This window comes from Lissotriton helveticus, chromosome 5_1, assembly GCF_964261635.1.
Source record: "Lissotriton helveticus chromosome 5_1, aLisHel1.1, whole genome shotgun sequence".
Classification (NCBI taxonomy): Eukaryota; Metazoa; Chordata; class Amphibia; order Caudata; family Salamandridae; genus Lissotriton; species Lissotriton helveticus.
The window spans coordinates 1,922,195,359-1,922,212,360 of NC_136065.1; the positions used below are offsets into that span (position 1 = coordinate 1,922,195,359).

The window sequence follows — 17,002 nt, forward strand, 5'->3', positions numbered from 1 at the left end:
TGCCTGGTATGGACTCAGGGTATCTGTTTCCTCAAGCCAATTCTGCAAGCGGTCCAATATCAGCCTACCGAAGAGCTTCTGGGATACATCGATGAGGCTTATTGGACGATAGTTGGCTGGGAGCAGAGGGGATCCCTTTTTAAATATTGGGACGACCTCTGCGCCCATTCAAGTATCCGGACCTCCATTCCCCTGAGGTTTGCGTTGAATATCAACAGGAGATAGGGGGCCCATATCCCTGGCTCCTGCTTAAAAAGGTCTCCTGGCACCCCGTCGAGCCCCGGGGCTTTGCCTGCTGCCAAGCCCGCGATTACTGCCCGGACTTCTTTTTCTGTAAAAGGTTCACCCCCCTGGCCACTCGCTATGATGCGGTAGGGTGTGCTCAGGGCCGCGTCCTCTATTGCGTATAGGGACTGAAAGTGATTTTGCCAAACGCTCGGGGCAATGTTGGATTCAATTGCCGACGGGAGATCTTCTGACCCGTTGTTGACTAACCACCAGAATTTACGAGAATCTTTGGTGACTAGTGCCCCAGATAGTTCCTCCCAGTGTTGTTGATCCCACTCGGCCTTGGCGTTTGCCAACAGTATCTTATATGCCCGTCTTCTGGCTTGTATCTCCTCCCTGCAACTACGCGCCTTAATAGCGAGTAGGAGTTCACGTTTCGAGTCCCGGCATGTGGCATTGTACCAGGACTTTTTATGCATCCCGCTAGGTCTAACATTGCGTTTGTGAAGAGATCTAACTCCAAGGTGCTTATTACTTCTTCGTGGGTTCACCATAACTGGTCTCTGTTTTCCCCATTCCCCCGATCCACACCAAGATCGAAAGCTTTTTCCAGCGCAGGGGTAATTCTGGGGTAAAGCCTAGATAACTTATCGCCACTTATGGCCAATTTTCCCCACCTGACTCTTCTCCTATTGTTCTCCAGGAGTAACCCTGTCTTTAGACTTTCTTTGTCCTGTCCCAGGTCCTCGATGCCTGGCATGGCATATTCGAGTTCGAGGGCGTTGTGATCACTGTCCCCTCTATCCAGTACCCTGAAATCGATGATTCGTGGCTAACAAGACAGTTGGACTAAGACGTAATCTAGTCTAGATTCCCTTCCTGCTTTGTTATAGGTGCATTTGCTTGGAATGTCTGATTTAATGCGTCCATTACAAGCCCTTAAACCATGGTTGAGGGTAAGGGCGGTGATCTGCAATGCGAGGGAAGTCCAAGCTCTTGGTGGAGGTGCCACCGTGGCAGGTATTTATTTATTTATTTATATTCTTATATAGCGCCTGAATAGACTCCCGAAGGGGTATCTCCGCGCTTTGCCAGAGGAAGATTGGGCATTCTGTTCCATGGTCAGAGGTAATAGTTGGGCTATAGATGAGAATTAGGTATTCACAAATAGATGAGTTTTAAGGGACTTTCGGAACGCTAGGTGATTAGTGATTAGTCTCAGTGTATGGGGCAGTGAATTCCAGAGTATAGGTCCAGTATAGGCCAGTGCACGGCCTCCCTGTCTTGATTTTTTTATCCTAGGTACCTGTATAAGCTGATGGTTGCTAGAGCGTAAAGATCTTCCGGGTACATAGGGGGCGAAAACTTTCGCCAAAAACTTAGGACCACTACCTGACAGACATTTGTGGATGGTACACAGGATTTTAAACCGAATGCGTTGCCGCATTGGGAGCCAGTGTAGTTTAGTCAGCAGAGGGCGGGAGGAAGTCCTCGGTGGAACATTAAGGACTAGCCTTGCCGCGGTGTTCAGGACTATTTGCAGTTTGTTGATCTGTTCTTCATTAACTGAAGAAAGAAGACCATTGCAATAGTCCAATCTGCTGATCACTAACGCCTGGATCAATGTCTTCCTGTGGCTGTCAGGTAGGTAAGGAAAAACCCGTCTCAGTAATCCGATGGCACGAAAGCAGGTGCCAGTCACTTGGTTGACATGTTCTTTCAGTGTTAGTGCTTGATCGATTAGCACCCCCAAGTTTTTAACTGTCTGTTTGGGGCTGGGAACAGGTCCCAACTCCAAGGGCCACCACTCGGGGGACCATAGTGTCACTGCCTCCCCAAACAACATTACTTCGGTTTTTCCTACGTTGCACTGTAAACAGTTCTAAGCCATCCATCCAGCCACTGCCCTCATTCCGTCTGCAAATGATTTTAATAATGCAGGCGTGAAGGTTCTAAAAGGGAACAGAAGTTGGGTATCATCAGCATATGATACCGGGGTGAACCCAAAGGATCGCACTAAGTCAGCCAAGGGGGCCACGTACACATTAAATAATGTGGGGCTTAGGCATGAGCCCTGTGGCACTCCCTTGGTGAGCTCCCTAGAGATGGATTTGTGGGAGCCCAATCTGACTTCTTGAGAACGGCCCGAGAGAAAACTCTCTACCCAGGACAGCGCCACACCTCCTAATCCCACATCCTTCAGACGACAGAGAAGCACCTTATGTGACACAGTATCGAAAGCAGCGGATAAGTCCAACAGCACCAGAATCATAGATCCTCCTCCATCCAGCGTCATCCTGATGTTATTGGTCACTGCTAGGAGGGCTGATTCGGTGCTGTGGTTGGGCCTGAACCCTGATTGAGAAAAGTCCAGGCCGTCCGTTGCTTCGATATGTTTGGATAGGTAGGTGTTCACGTGCTTCTCGGTCATCTTACTGATGAATGGCAGGAGGGAGATGGGCCGGAGGTTCGAAAGATCTGTCCATGGGGATGCCGTTTTTTTCCTTATTGGGTTCACCACCGCTTTCTTCCATTCCATTGGAACCTGTCCTTGTGCCAGTGAGATGTTCATCACACATTGAATGGAAGGACCCAAGAGGGAAATCAAAGGGGCGACCATTTTGGCAGGAAGGAAGTCATTGGGGGACCCAGATTTTATATGACTAATCAGGGGGGGAGATCTGTGTCGCAGATAGGCGGGAAGGATAATAGTTGATTGATATTGTGTTTAGGGGATTTATGAGGGAGAGGATACTTATTCCCAGTACCACTAGCAGCCGTTATCTTGTCATAAATGAGTTTGATTTTGTTTTCGAAAAACACCGAGATTTCGTCACAAAGTGTCTGAGAGAATTCGTCGGGGCTTTCACTGGCTGTAGGTTTGACAAAGCTCTGTAATATTTTAAACAGCTCTCTAGGACAATTATCTGCTTCTATGAGTTGTTGGGTGAGACTGTTTTTTCAGGCTTGTTTTATGTTTTTATAATAGTTTGATTGGGCCTCTAAAAATATTTTCTTCTTCTCCTCATTTCTAGATTTCCTCCATGCTTTTTCCGCTCGTCTGCATTTCTGTTTCTCTGTTCTTAGTTCCTGTGTGTACCAAATTTCTTGTTTGGAAGATGGGTATTGCTTGTGTAGTTTTAGAGGGGCCAGAGTGTCAATGGCTTGCTTAAGTGAGTCATTGAACCTGTCTAGTGCAGTATCCGCTGAGTCCTCGTCTGAGAAAGTTGGTTGTTTCCAACTTTCCAGCAGCTTCTCCACGGATACTTTATGCCACTGTCTACGAAAAATTGGCGGGAGGGGTTCTTTGTTTAGTGGTTTGGTCGAGCCCGCTAATGTGAATTTTATCAGAAAATGATCTGACCATTGAATTTCCTTGGCGGGTGAGCATCTTACTTTGTTGCAGTTGGAAAAAAGTAGATCCAGAGTATGACCGCCTGTGTGTGTGGCCCCACTGTTCTGTACTGTGAGTCCCAAGGTGGAAAGATCAGTGATTAGTGACATTGTTTCAGGGTGTTCTGGATTATCCATGTGCACATTAAAATCTCCTAGGAGAATAAAATCCTCCTTGGATTTAAAATTGGGGGATAGTAACTCCAAAAGGGAGAGAGCGAAGTCAGGGTCAGATCCCGGCGGACGGTAAAGTAAGGCACCTTTCCAAGAGGTGTGACCTGGCGCGGCTATTTTAAACGTCATCATTTCAAGTTTTGGGCTAGACCTTTGCTCCAGAATCGTGACTTTATGTATATTTTTAAATATGATGGCTAAGCCACCTCCAGTTTTGTTAGCTCGGTCAAGATGTAAGATCTTGTATCCTGATGGCACCCCTAATGCAATGGCTGTAACCGTATGAGGTTTCATCCATGTCTCAGTTAGAAAGCAAATGTCCGGCTGCAAGGTGTGTACTAAATCCCATACCTGATGTTGATGTTTGGGAAAAGAGCGGACATTTAGGAGAAAGCTCTTCAGTCCCTCCAGCGGAGAGGGTTTTAATGCTTTATCCTTCATATTCTTAACTGAGAGTGATTGAAACTGACATTTCATACATGAAAAAAGCCCTCGCGATCATGCCAGGGAATTTTAGTACAACATGATACAGGTGGTTTTACAGCAAGTAGGGATTGAGCGGTATATATGCAATTCTTTCTACCTGGAATAGCAGGGTCCGAGGATATAGAGCCCATTGCCCCTATGCCCCGTCCTGTCGCGGACAGGCGCAGACGGGCAGCTCTTTGGCTGGTCTTCGGCGTGTCTACGGCTGCGCGTGATCGCTGCGCGCTCAGGAAGGGGCGAGGGCTAAATAGCCCCAGAAGTTGAAGCACTAGAGCGCTAACCGCTCCTAGTGCAACCGGAAGTGCCTGCTCACACCTGTCCGCCCTCCGCTCAACGGTGCTAGTCACCCTGTCGGACCGGGGCGGGCAGGAAGGAAGTAGAGCCTCTGGCAGATCAAGTCAGGTAAAAAACAATGCAGCTATTGCTCACCCTCCTCGTTATCAGGTAGGGGAGCGGCTATGTGAGGCGGCTATGTGGCGATGTGAATGCCAATTGAGTTGTGCGGTGCGATGTAAATCTCAGCAGGCGCAAGAAAAGTGAGTTTAAAACACAAGTTATCACAGTGTAATTTTTAAAAATGCTAAAAACGCATGGAGCTCCAGATTGCCAACCGTCCTCAGCAGCGGGTCGGGGACACTGCCACCGTCACCTTCCCACAGCGAGCCTCTGTTGGTGCTCCGCCTAAATAGCCCCAGAAGTTGAAGCACTAGAGCGCTAACCGCTCCTAGTGCAACCGGAAGTGCCTGCTCACACCTGTCCGCCCTCCGCTCAACGGTGCTAGTCACCCTGTCGGACCGGGGCGGGCAGGAAGGAAGTAGAGCCTCTGGCAGATCAAGTCAGGTAAAAAACAATGCAGCTACTGCTCACCCTCCTCTTTATCAGGTAGGGGAGCGGCTATGTGAGGCGGCTATGTGGCGATGTGAATGCCAATTGAGTTGTGCGGTGCGATGTAAATCTCAGCAGGCGCAAGAAAAAGTGAGTTTAAAACACAAGTTATCACAGTGTAATTTTTAAAAATGCTAAAAACGCATGGAGCTCCAGATTGCCAACCGTCCTCAGCAGCGGGTCGGGGACACTGCCACCGTCACCGTCACCTATCAGCCATCTTGAATCCTCCTCTAGGGAGGGTCCATCAAGAAGGCCAGGCAGTGGCTCGTAGTGCGAGTTCAGGTCCCCTACAACCACATGTGGGAGGTCTTGGAGATGGTAGGACTGTTCCAGAATGGTCATTCACTTTTGTGACGGGGTTTACCATTGAGTATTGTGGCAAATCCCCCTGACCAGCCCCTGATTTCCTACCCTTCCCCAGTGTGTCAGCTGTGGGGGGACCGGGGTCCTGGCACTGCGTAGGATCATTAGGAGCAGTTATCCCCTCTCGTGAAACCTGGGGTTGTTCACAGGAGGTAATTCTATCCTCAGTATCGTCTATTGGATGGAATTGATGCAGGTCCCTAGCTGTGGGGTCAAGCAGTCAGTCAACCATTTCGAGGCTGCTGTACCTATTTGAGGTCGGGAGGTAAGCTGGCTGGGGAATTCTATATGGTCCCGGGACTCCTCTCACTCTTCCCCCCCATCCGCCCCTCCTCCTAGTGCTAATCTCCCATCCCTCTTCGTTGCCATATTGGGGTGAGTATTCGGGGACCATACTCCTATGGTAGTGAGTGTCCCTCCTCCCAGCACGATTGTTCTCCCACTCTTCTATTAATTCTTGATGGTATCCCCATCTTTGGTCTTCTAGTTGATACATGTTCGATGGGTAGAAGAATGAGAGAGGGAGAGACTAAATTTGGCTCACTTGGTCTTCGAGGGCCCAGCTACAGATGTAAGAGGCTGTCCTGGGTTCTCTAAAGCTAACTACCACACAATCACCTCTGATTGTTTTTCTCGTGTTTCCAACCCAGGTAGTCCGTCTCACCATAAGAACGTCGCTAGTTGTACCTTGCAGAAGAGGTTTATATATGGACAACCAATTGATGACTTTGTTCTTAAGGGAGGCGGTCGTCTCTGTAGCAGTAGATTTTAGCTCAGGTACACCCGCCAAGATGACTGTGTAGGGAGACGCTTCTGGTGGTAGGCTCGTGGGTTTAATTTTGCAGGGGTTATTTGGAATGTTATCTTTGGGTTTTGGATCACTCTGCAATTTGTCCGAGGAAGTAACACTATTTTTGGGATGTGCAGTTAAATTTAAGGGGTGGTTTGGTAATGCCTGGGTTTGTAGAGGCGAAATGGTTTTATTTGTTGTAACCTGGGGTTGTGGGGTCATGATTTGGTTAGATTTGTATTGTGTGTGTTGGGAATTAGCTGGGCCTTTTTTCTTTGTTGAGGTTGTAGAATCAATACCCTTGTTAGGGTTTGGTTCCAATCCCCTTTTAGCTCCCTTAGTTTCTATTTTCAGGCTGTCTGCCAGCTGGACTGTGGATTTTTCGATGTTGACCAGCCTGGCTTCGATCTTTATCAGCCGGGCTTCAAGGGGGGCTAGGAGAGACCTGAAAAGTGTACCTATATCTGTGAGTGTTATATCCTCACTAGAGGAATCCATTGAAGTATTGATGGGGTGAGAGGATGTACCCGTTGGTGCAATGAGTACTAGTGGGGCCTCTGCACTAATCTTGGAAGGTTGGCCAAAGGTGTTACTACCAGAACTGACACCATCCTTTGTGGGGATAGCCTTAGATGTTTTTGTCTTCCATCCTCCCTTGGTTTGCCCCCCTTTCCTCTTTTTTTGAATTGCCCCTTCCCTTGCTCCCCTTAAAAGATCCGAAACATTCTCGCTCATGGTGACTATGGCCGAGTCAGGGTTGGGGGTTAGAAGTAGGGTAGGTGGTATTTGGCCCACCGGTAAAGTCATTAGGCTCATGTCCTCGAGATCATTTAAGGCCTCCCTGGTGAGGTCTGGGCTAGTAGATGATTGATTAGTCCCCAGACCCTCAAGGTTAGGATTGTTAGCCTCTGGCCTTCCTTCAGGGGTCTTAGCCAGAGCCAATGGGCCCATTGATGATCTCCTTACCCACTCAATTTCCTGGGAGATGCGTCTTTCAAGCAGAGAAATTCCATCTATCAAAGGTGATCCTGCCTTGACAAAGTAATTATCGATGGTACCTTTCACGGCTCCTGCCGCAGCCAGCGTGGATTTGCTCCTTGTTTCCCTGGTACACATCTCGACCTCAATGTAGTCTGGGCCTTGTAGCGACTGGGGTGGAAGAGTTATCCGACTGAGGGGGGGGCCCGGTCCCGGTCTCACCCGTCCTCGAACGGCCTCAAACAGCCCGCCCTTTACCCGGGCTTCGCTCCGCGCTTCGTTCCGTGCGCGTTCCGCGTGCGCGTGTATGAGTCTGTATATGTACGTGTACGCTGTGGGCGTGGCTTCCAAGGAGAGCGGGCCAGGTGTCAGTAATTGGCCTCGCAGGGACTCCTGGTCAATGGAGTCACTGCCGTCACGCTCGCAGCCCCGTTGAGCCGCCGCAGCCCCTGGTTACTGCCCTTGTGAAGCGGGACCCGCGGAGCGGGTCCGGCGAACAGCTTCAGATTTTCCAGGAAGCGGTGCAGAGCAGGTCAGTGGAGGGCAGTAGGTCCTTTGCTCCGCTTGTTTCGCGCAATAGAAGAGAAGAGTCCCACCAGTTAGGGAGAGAAGGGCTGGTTTTCCCTAGTCCGGTTCGCTGTGGGCGTGGCTTCCAGGGAGAGCGGGCCAGGTGTCATTAATTGGCCTCGCAGGGACTCCTGGTCAATGGAGTCCCTGCCGTCACGCTCGCAGCCCCGTTGAGCCGCCGCAGCCCCTGGTTACTGCCCTTGTGAAGCGGGACCCACGGAGCGGGTCCGGCGAACAGCTTCAGATTTTCCAGGAAGCGGTGCAGAGCAGGTCAGTGGAGGGCAGAAGGTCTTTTGCTCCGCTTGTTTCGCGCAATAGAAGAGAAGAGTCCCACCAGTTAGGGAGAGAAGGGCTGGTTTTCCCTAGTCCGGTTCGCTGTGGGCGTGGCTTCCGGGGAGAGCGGGCCAGGTGTCAGTAATTGGCCTCGCAGGGACTCCTGGTCAATGGAGTCCCTGCCGTCACGCTCGCAGCCCCGTTGAGCCGTCGCAGCCCCTGGTTACTGCCCTTGTGAAGCGGGACCCGCGGAGCGGGCCCGGTGAACAGCTTCAGATTTTCCAGGGAGCGGTGCAGAGCAGGTCAGTGGAGGCCAGAAGGTCCTTTGCTCCGCTTGTTTCGCGCAATAGAAGAGAAGAGTCCCTCACAGCACTGCCGGACAGACAGTTTTACTAGATAAAGCCAAGTCACCAAGACTGCAGGGTTTAAGTCCCAGAGTTTTATTTTACAAAGCACTGTTCATAGGTGTCTTAGTTCAATTGGAGTGACTCGGGACTACAACTCCCAGAATGCATCAGGGTATTGGCTTTCCTTTACGCAAGTCATGTTGTGGTGTCTTGGCTTTCTTTTACTCAATTCATGCTGTGGTGTCTTGAGCTTTCCTTTACACAAGTCATGTTGTGGTGTCTTGGCTTTCTTTTACACAATTCATGTTGTGGTGCCTTGGCTTTCCTTTACACAAGTCATGTTGTGGTGTCTTGGGCTTTCCTTTACACAAGTCATGTTGTGGTGTCTTGGCTTTCCTTTACACAAGTCATGTTGTGGTGTCTTGGTTTTTCTTTACACAAGTCATGTTGTAGTGTCTTGCTGTTTCCTTTCCAGGAGTCAGAGTGAGTGAGAGAACAGAGTAAGGCTTTAAGAGTGGCTGTCTATTCTGTGTTCTGTAACTACAAATCAGCACGGCCATTCCTCTTCTATTGTTGGTAACTCTGACATTGGCAATGAATTAGCTGAACTTTGTCGACATTACAAGAAAGTCTGGCAGCAACTACGTCTCGTTTACCCAGAAAGCCTGTCTCTGTTTTGCATATGGTTAAAGGGGCATATTCTGAACTTTTGACTGAGTCAGTGCAGGAAAATAAAGACAATCAAACATAGGGCTGATCCCAGAACTGCAATAAACAGTGGACAGTGATAGCTAGGTGGATTACACATTTTGGCTTGCACCATACCTGTAAAAGAGTATGTATTCTTGTGATATATATACTTGTTTTTCTATAACGTTTCTTTGCCCGGATGAACCTCAGTGGTCTGGGGTGCAGGCTTCAAACCTGTAGCTGTCTAGCGACAGAGTGGTTCAATTCCACCTTCTGGGCGAGGCAGCTTTTGTGATGGGCTGCCCATTGTCACAGTAACTAATACATGTTTTTATGTCAATTCTGTTCATGTTCACAATTGTAGCAGACAATATTTGGTAACTACATTTTCAGCAGCCCAGCCGACACGTGTTTTCTTCTGTGTTTTCAAGCCACGTCACCATTTAAGATCAAAGAGTGACAGAGAGAATTACTTGTTAAATAGTAGCCAGCGCTCTGAGGGGCGATTCACCTGGGCACCCCAGCAAGTCATGAAAGGAAGGGTATGCATTAAACACAGTGTAGATTGGAGAACATCACATTAATAACCTGAGAGATTAGGAACAGATACAGGGCCGGACTGGGAAGAGCAATCAGACCTGGCAGATCCCTGGGAGCGGTGAGGAGGGGGTGTGGTGGTGCTAGCAATAAGCACTGATCCGGCTTTTGTTACTCTGAGCTGCAGCACTGCTGCAAAACCGGCCTCCAGAGGCACAAAACCGCTCCCCACCACTCCGGGGAAATGCCCAGTGCCTTCTACGGCCAGTCCGGCCCTGAACAGATATTGTCCGATACTAATGAAATTAAGGCATCCCGTTGACAATATCAGAGTAAACGGTCATCCCTCTGCTCCCATAAATGCCCCCTGCACTGAGAAAGGACCACTGTACCCCATCCTCCCTCCACGGAGCAGGCTTTTTGTGGGCACTTTACTTCTTTGCTGCAGACTTTGCCCCCAGATCTTGGAGTCTAACAGTCTTTCTGTGCACCTAATATAAACAAATGAATACATTTATTTATTTTTATTTAATGCATTTTTATAAAGCGTGGACTTTACCCAAAGGTGTCAGAGCATTGTACAATAGAACCAGTTACGTTACATGAGAGAACTGTTGCAGGAATAGAACAAACAAAAATAGCATGCCATCGAGTCGAAGTAACGCAGGCAAAAGGCACACAATCTCAAGCACAGTATAAACAGACTATACAAGCAAAAGTAAGAATAAATATGACAAATTTTACAATGCCTAAAGAACTTCCTGGCGACCAATAGCAGGCCATAGAATCAAAACAACGCAGGCAAAAGGAACACAATTTCGAACGCAGAAAGCACAGGATGTACAAACAAAAATAAAAATATATGTGACAAACTTACAATGACTAAAGAACTTCCTGGCGGGGTTCTGAGAAGGAGGGAATTAGTTCTGAAAGTGTCTTTGGATTTAAAAGAGATTTGAGGTCTGCTTTGAAGATCTGGATGGAGATGATGGCACGGAGCGAAGGAGGAAGAGAGTTCCAGATTCTCACTGCATTACATGAGAACGATTGTGCCAACAATTTTTCTCTTTTGAAGGAGGGGGGTTCAAGAAGGAACTTTTCCGCATTCCGAGAAGGTCTTGAGCCTCCAGGCAGTTTGAGTTTATTCGCCAGATAGCGAGGGGAGGAAGAGTGCAAAGCTTTGTGGGTGATGCACTCTGTTTTGTAGATAGCTCTAGCCTTGATGGGAAGCCATCGGAGAGAGGACAGGATAGGAGTGATGTGGTCACTTCGTTTGGATCCTGAAATTAAGCGAGCTGCTGAGTGGAGGACAGAGGTGAGATTTGGGAAGGCCAGTCAGAAGAGAATTACAATTGTCAAGTCTAGAGAGAACTAGCGATTGGACCAGGGTTTTTAGGTCATTCTCCGGGAAGAACCGAAGAATCCCCCATAAAAGTCGCAGTTGATAACATGCGCTCTTGGCCATGGAGTTGATGTGTGAGATTAGGTTGAGTCTTTTGTCAAGTATGACACCTAAGGATTTTGCGCAGTCCACAATGATGGGTTTACTGTTGAGTAGATTCGATTGATCCATCCAGGCTTGAACAGGAGGCGGAGAGAGAGAGCTAGATATGAGGAGGAATTCTGTTTTGGAGGGATTGAGAATGAGTTGGTGAACTAGCATCCAGTTGTGAATAGTGTTGAGAGCAGAGCTGAGGGGAAGACACCTTGAGGTAGATTTGGGTGTCATCTGCATAGAGATGGTAGAGGATTCCAGATTTGCTTAGAAGGTTCCCTAATGGTTCAAGATAGAGATTGAACAGAGTGGGAGCAAGGATAGAACCTTGAGGGATGCCTTGACCAACCACCAGTGGGGACGAGAGACTGTTTGCAATCTTGATCATTTGGGATCTGTCTGAGAGGAAAGAGGCAAACCATTTAAGTACTGTGCCTTCCACACCCATTCTCTGTTGAAGAATGTTAAGGAGGGTGTTGTGATTAACAGTGTCAAAAGCTGCAGAGAGGTCAAGAAGAATCAGAAGGCACGATTCCCCCGAATCGAGAATATGCAGCACATCATCGATCACTTGCAGCAGGGTTGTTTCAGTGCTGCAGTTTTGAATAAAGCCCGACTGGAACATGTCGAGGAGATTATTGTCCATAATGTGTTGGGAGAGTTGTTTTGCAACACATTTTTCTGTGATCTTTGAAAGAAAAGGGAGATTGGTGATGGGGCGGAAGTTATTGAGGTCATTTGCATCTGCAGAGGGTTTTTTTAGAAGGGAGTAACCTGTCCTGTTTTGAGGACAATTGGGAGAAATCCGTGACTGAGGAAGAGATTGACTAGCCTGGTCCAGTAGGAGAGAGTGTTAGTATAGAAATCAATGGCGAAGCCACTGGGAATGGGGTCAGAGGAATGGTTGAAATGTTTGGTTTCGTGGATGCATTTGAGGAGATCAACCTCTGCGATGGCGGCAAAGTTCTGCCAAGTGACTAAGGTTTTTCACTCCTTGATGGGGGTGGGGTGGGTGACCTGTTCCATCAGAGAAATATACCTTTTGATCGAAGAATATAGCGAACTCAGTTTCTTTATTTGATGCATCCTCAGGCTTGATGGTTTGGGGAGAAAAATTTGGGTTTTTGATGAGGTTGAAAAGTTTTTTGGGTCTGTTTTTAGCTGAATCGAGGAGGGATCTGAAATGTGATGTTTTTTCCTGGAAGATGTGTTTGTGATATATCGATCTTGCTGAACGTAAAAGAGAGAGGTTGGGGGTGAATGGAGATTGTCTCCAGTGCTTCTCCAAGATTGTAAGGTTTTTCCTTTCGTCATAGAGAGCTTTGTTGAACCAAGGAGCTGATGGGGTGGGTCTTTTCCTTTTGCTTTGGAGTAGAGCAACCTTGTCGATTTCGACTGCGTGGATTGAGAGGCAAAGGGAGTGAGAACTGACCTTGGCCAGAGACGGTCACTCCACCCGCCGCGCGGCTCCCCCCCGAGTGCGCCGGTCTCCCTTGCAGACTCTGCCTGCTCGCCACTGCCCTCGAGGCTAAGGCTCCCTTTTCTCCACTTCTGATTGTTCCCTTGTGCCAGTCCTTGCCGCATCTTTACTGTGTTGTGCCCCTGTCTCTGCTCACTCTGCCGCCTTGCTTTCCCCACTGTCCTAACCCCACTCACCCCTGGTTACTGCCCTTGTGAAGCGGGACCCGCGGAGCGGGTCCGGCGAACAACTTCAGATTTTCCAGGAAGCGGTGCAGAGCAGGTCAGTGGAGGGCAGTAGGTCCTTTGCTCCGCTTGTTTCGCGCAATAGAAGAGAAGAGTCCCACCAGTTAGGGAGAGAAGGGCTGGTTTTCCCTAGTCCGGTTCGCTGTGGGCGTGGCTTCCAGGGAGAGCGGGCCAGGTGTCAGTAATTGGCCTCGCAGGGACTCCTGGTCAATGGAGTCCCTGCCGTCACGCTCGCAGCCCCGTTGAGCCGCCGCAGCCCCTGGTTACTGCCCTTGTGAAGCGGGACCCACGGAGCGGGTCCGGCGAACAGCTTCAGATTTTCCAGGAAGCGGTGCAGAGCAGGTCAGTGGAGGGCAGAAGGTCTTTTGCTCCGCTTGTTTCGCGCAATAGAAGAGAAGAGTCCCACCAGTTAGGGAGAGAAGGGCTGGTTTTCCCTAGTCCGGTTCGCTGTGGGCGTGGCTTCCGGGGAGAGCGGGCCAGGTGTCAGTAATTGGCCTCGCAGGGACTCCTGGTCAATGGAGTCCCTGCCGTCACGCTCGCAGCCCCGTTGAGCCGTCGCAGCCCCTGGTTACTGCCCTTGTGAAGCGGGACCCGCGGAGCGGGCCCGGTGAACAGCTTCAGATTTTCCAGGGAGCGGTGCAGAGCAGGTCAGTGGAGGCCAGAAGGTCCTTTGCTCCGCTTGTTTCGCGCAATAGAAGAGAAGAGTCCCTCACAGCACTGCCGGACAGACAGTTTTACTAGATAAAGCCAAGTCACCAAGACTGCAGGGTTTAAGTCCCAGAGTTTTATTTTACAAAGCACTGTTCATAGGTGTCTTAGTTCAATTGGAGTGACTCGGGACTACAACTCCCAGAATGCATCAGGGTATTGGCTTTCCTTTACGCAAGTCATGTTGTGGTGTCTTGGCTTTCTTTTACTCAATTCATGCTGTGGTGTCTTGAGCTTTCCTTTACACAAGTCATGTTGTGGTGTCTTGGCTTTCTTTTACACAATTCATGTTGTGGTGCCTTGGCTTTCCTTTACACAAGTCATGTTGTGGTGTCTTGGGCTTTCCTTTACACAAGTCATGTTGTGGTGTCTTGGCTTTCCTTTACACAAGTCATGTTGTGGTGTCTTGGTTTTTCTTTACACAAGTCATGTTGTAGTGTCTTGCTGTTTCCTTTCCAGGAGTCAGAGTGAGTGAGAGAACAGAGTAAGGCTTTAAGAGTGGCTGTCTATTCTGTGTTCTGTAACTACAAATCAACACGGCCATTCCTCTTCTATTGTTGGTAACTCTGACATTGGCAATGAATTAGCTGAACTTTGTCGACATTACAAGAAAGTCTGGCAGCAACTACGTCTCGTTTACCCAGAAAGCCTGTCTCTGTTTTGCATATGGTTAAAGGGGCATATTCTGAACTTTTGACTGAGTCAGTGCAGGAAAATAAAGACAATCAAACATAGGGCTGATCCCAGAACTGCAATAAACAGTGGACAGTGATAGCTAGGTGGATTACACATTTTGGCTTGCACCATACCTGTAAAAGAGTATGTATTCTTGTGATATATATACTTGTTTTTCTATAACGTTTCTTTGCCTGGATGAACCACAGTGGTCTGGGGTGCAGGCTTCAAACCTGTAGCTGTCTAGCGACAGAGTGGTTCAATTCCACCTTCTGGGCGAGGCAGCTTTTGTGATGGGCTGCCCATTGTCACAGTAACTAATACATGTTTTTATGTCAATTCTGTTCATGTTCACAACTTGTAGCAGACAATATTTGGTAACTACATTTTCAGCAGCCCAGCCGACACGTGTTTTCTTCTGTGTTTTCAAGCCACGTCACCATTTAAGATCAAAGAGTGACAGAGAGAATTACTTGTTAAATAGTAGCCAGCGCTCTGAGGGGCGATTCACCTGGGCACCCCAGCAAGTCATGAAAGGAAGGGTATGCATTAAACACAGTGTAGATTGGAGAACATCACATTAATAACCTGAGAGATTAGGAACAGATACAGGGCCGGACTGGGAAGAGCAATCAGACCTGGCAGATCCCTGGGAGCGGTGAGAAGGGGGTGTGGTGGTGCTAGCAATAAGCACTGATCCGGCTTTTGTTACTCTGAGCTGCAGCACTGCTGCAAAACCGGCCTCCAGAGGCACAAAACCGCTCCCCACCACTCCGGGGAAATGCCCAGTGCCTTCTACGGCCAGTCCAGCCCTGAACAGATATTGTCCGATACTAATGAAATTAAGGCATCCCGTTGAGAATATCAGAGTGAACGGTCATCCCTCTGCTCCCATAAATGCCCCCTGCACTGAGAAAGGACCACTGTACCCCATCCTCCCTCCACGGAGCAGGCTTTTTGTGGGCACTTTACTTCTTTGCTGCAGACTTTGCCCCCAGATCTTGGAGTCTAACAGTCTTTCTGTGCACCTAATATAAACAAATGAATACATTTATTTATTTTTATTTAATGCATTTTTATAAAGCGTGGACTTTACCCAAAGGTGTCAGAGCATTGTACAATAGAACCAGTTACGTTACATGAGAGAACTGTTGCAGGAATAGAACAAACAAAAATAGCATGCCATCGAGTCGAAGTAACGCAGGCAAAAGGCACACAATCTCAAGCACAGTATAAACAGACTATACAAGCAAAAGTAAGAATAAATATGACAAATTTTACAATGCCTAAAGAACTTCCTGGCGACCAATAGCAGGCCATAGAATCATAACAACGCAGGCAAAAGGAACACAATTTCGAACGCAGAAAGCACAGGATGTACAAACAAAAATAAAAATATATGTGACAAACTTACAATGACTAAAGAACTTCCTGGCGGGGTTCTGAGAAGGAGGGAATTAGTTCTGAAAGTGTCTTTGGATTTAAAAGAGATTTGAGGTCTGCTTTGAAGATCTGGATGGAGATGATGGCACGGAGCGAAGGAGGAAGAGAGTTCCAGATTCTCACTGCATTACATGAGAACGATTGTGCCAACAATTTTTCTCTTTTGAAGGAGGGGGGTTCAAGAAGGAACTTTTCCGCATTCCGAGAAGGTCTTGAGCCTCCAGGCAGTTTGAGTTTATTCGCCAGATAGCGAGGGGAGGAAGAGTGCAAAGCTTTGTGGGTGATGCACTCTGTTTTGTAGATAGCTCTAGCCTTGATGGGAAGCCATCGGAGAGAGGACAGGATAGGAGTGATGTGGTCACTTCGTTTGGATCCTGAAATTAAGCGAGCTGCTGAGTGGAGGACAGAGGTGAGATTTGGGAAGGCCAGTCAGAAGAGAATTACAATTGTCAAGTCTAGAGAGAACTAGCGATTGGACCAGGGTTTTTAGGTCATTCTCCGGGAAGAACCGAAGAATCCCCCATAAAAGTCGCAGTTGATAACATGCGCTCTTGGCCATGGAGTTGATGTGTGAGATTAGGTTGAGTCTTTTGTCAAGTATGACACCTAAGGATTTTGCGCAGTCCACAATGATGGGTTTACTGTTGAGTAGATTCGATTGATCCATCCAGGCTTGAACAGGAGGCGGAGAGAGAGAGCTAGATATGAGGAGGAATTCTGTTTTGGAGGGATTGAGAATGAGTTGGTGAACTAGCATCCAGTTGTGAATAGTGTTGAGAGCAGAGCTGAGGGGAAGACACCTTGAGGTAGATTTGGGTGTCATCTGCATAGAGATGGTAGAGGATTCCAGATTTGCTTAGAAGGTTCCCTAATGGTTCAAGATAGAGATTGAACAGAGTGGGAGCAAGGATAGAACCTTGAGGGATGCCTTGACCAACCACCAGTGGGGACGAGAGACTGTTTGCAATCTTGATCATTTGGGATCTGTCTGAGAGGAAAGAGGCAAACCATTTGAGTACTGTGCCTTCCACACCCATTCTCTGTTGAAGAATGTTAAGGAGGGTGTTGTGATTAACAGTGTCAAAAGCTGCAGAGAGGTCAAGAAGAATCAGAAGGCACGATTCCCCCGAATCGAGAATATGCAGCACATCATCGATCACTTGCAGCAGGGTTGTTTCAGTGCTGCAGTTTTGAATAAAGCCCGACTGGAACATGTCGAGGAGATTATTGTCCATAATGTGTTGGGAGAGTTGTTTTGCAACA

At 48.3% G+C, this 17,002-nt stretch overlaps 2 non-coding genes across 2 annotated transcripts; both read left to right on the forward strand.

Moving 5' to 3' along the window:
• The first annotated feature begins 9,370 nt into the window (after positions 1 to 9,370).
• On the forward strand, positions 9,371 to 9,457 carry TRNASTOP-UCA (transfer RNA opal suppressor (anticodon UCA)). Its single transcript has one exon. It is a non-coding gene; the product is annotated as a tRNA-Sec (tRNA).
• A 5,031-nt stretch (positions 9,458 to 14,488) lies between these two features.
• TRNASTOP-UCA (transfer RNA opal suppressor (anticodon UCA)) lies at positions 14,489 to 14,575 on the forward strand. The gene has a single exon. It is a non-coding gene; the product is annotated as a tRNA-Sec (tRNA).
• The last annotated feature ends 2,427 nt before the right edge of the window (positions 14,576 to 17,002 follow it).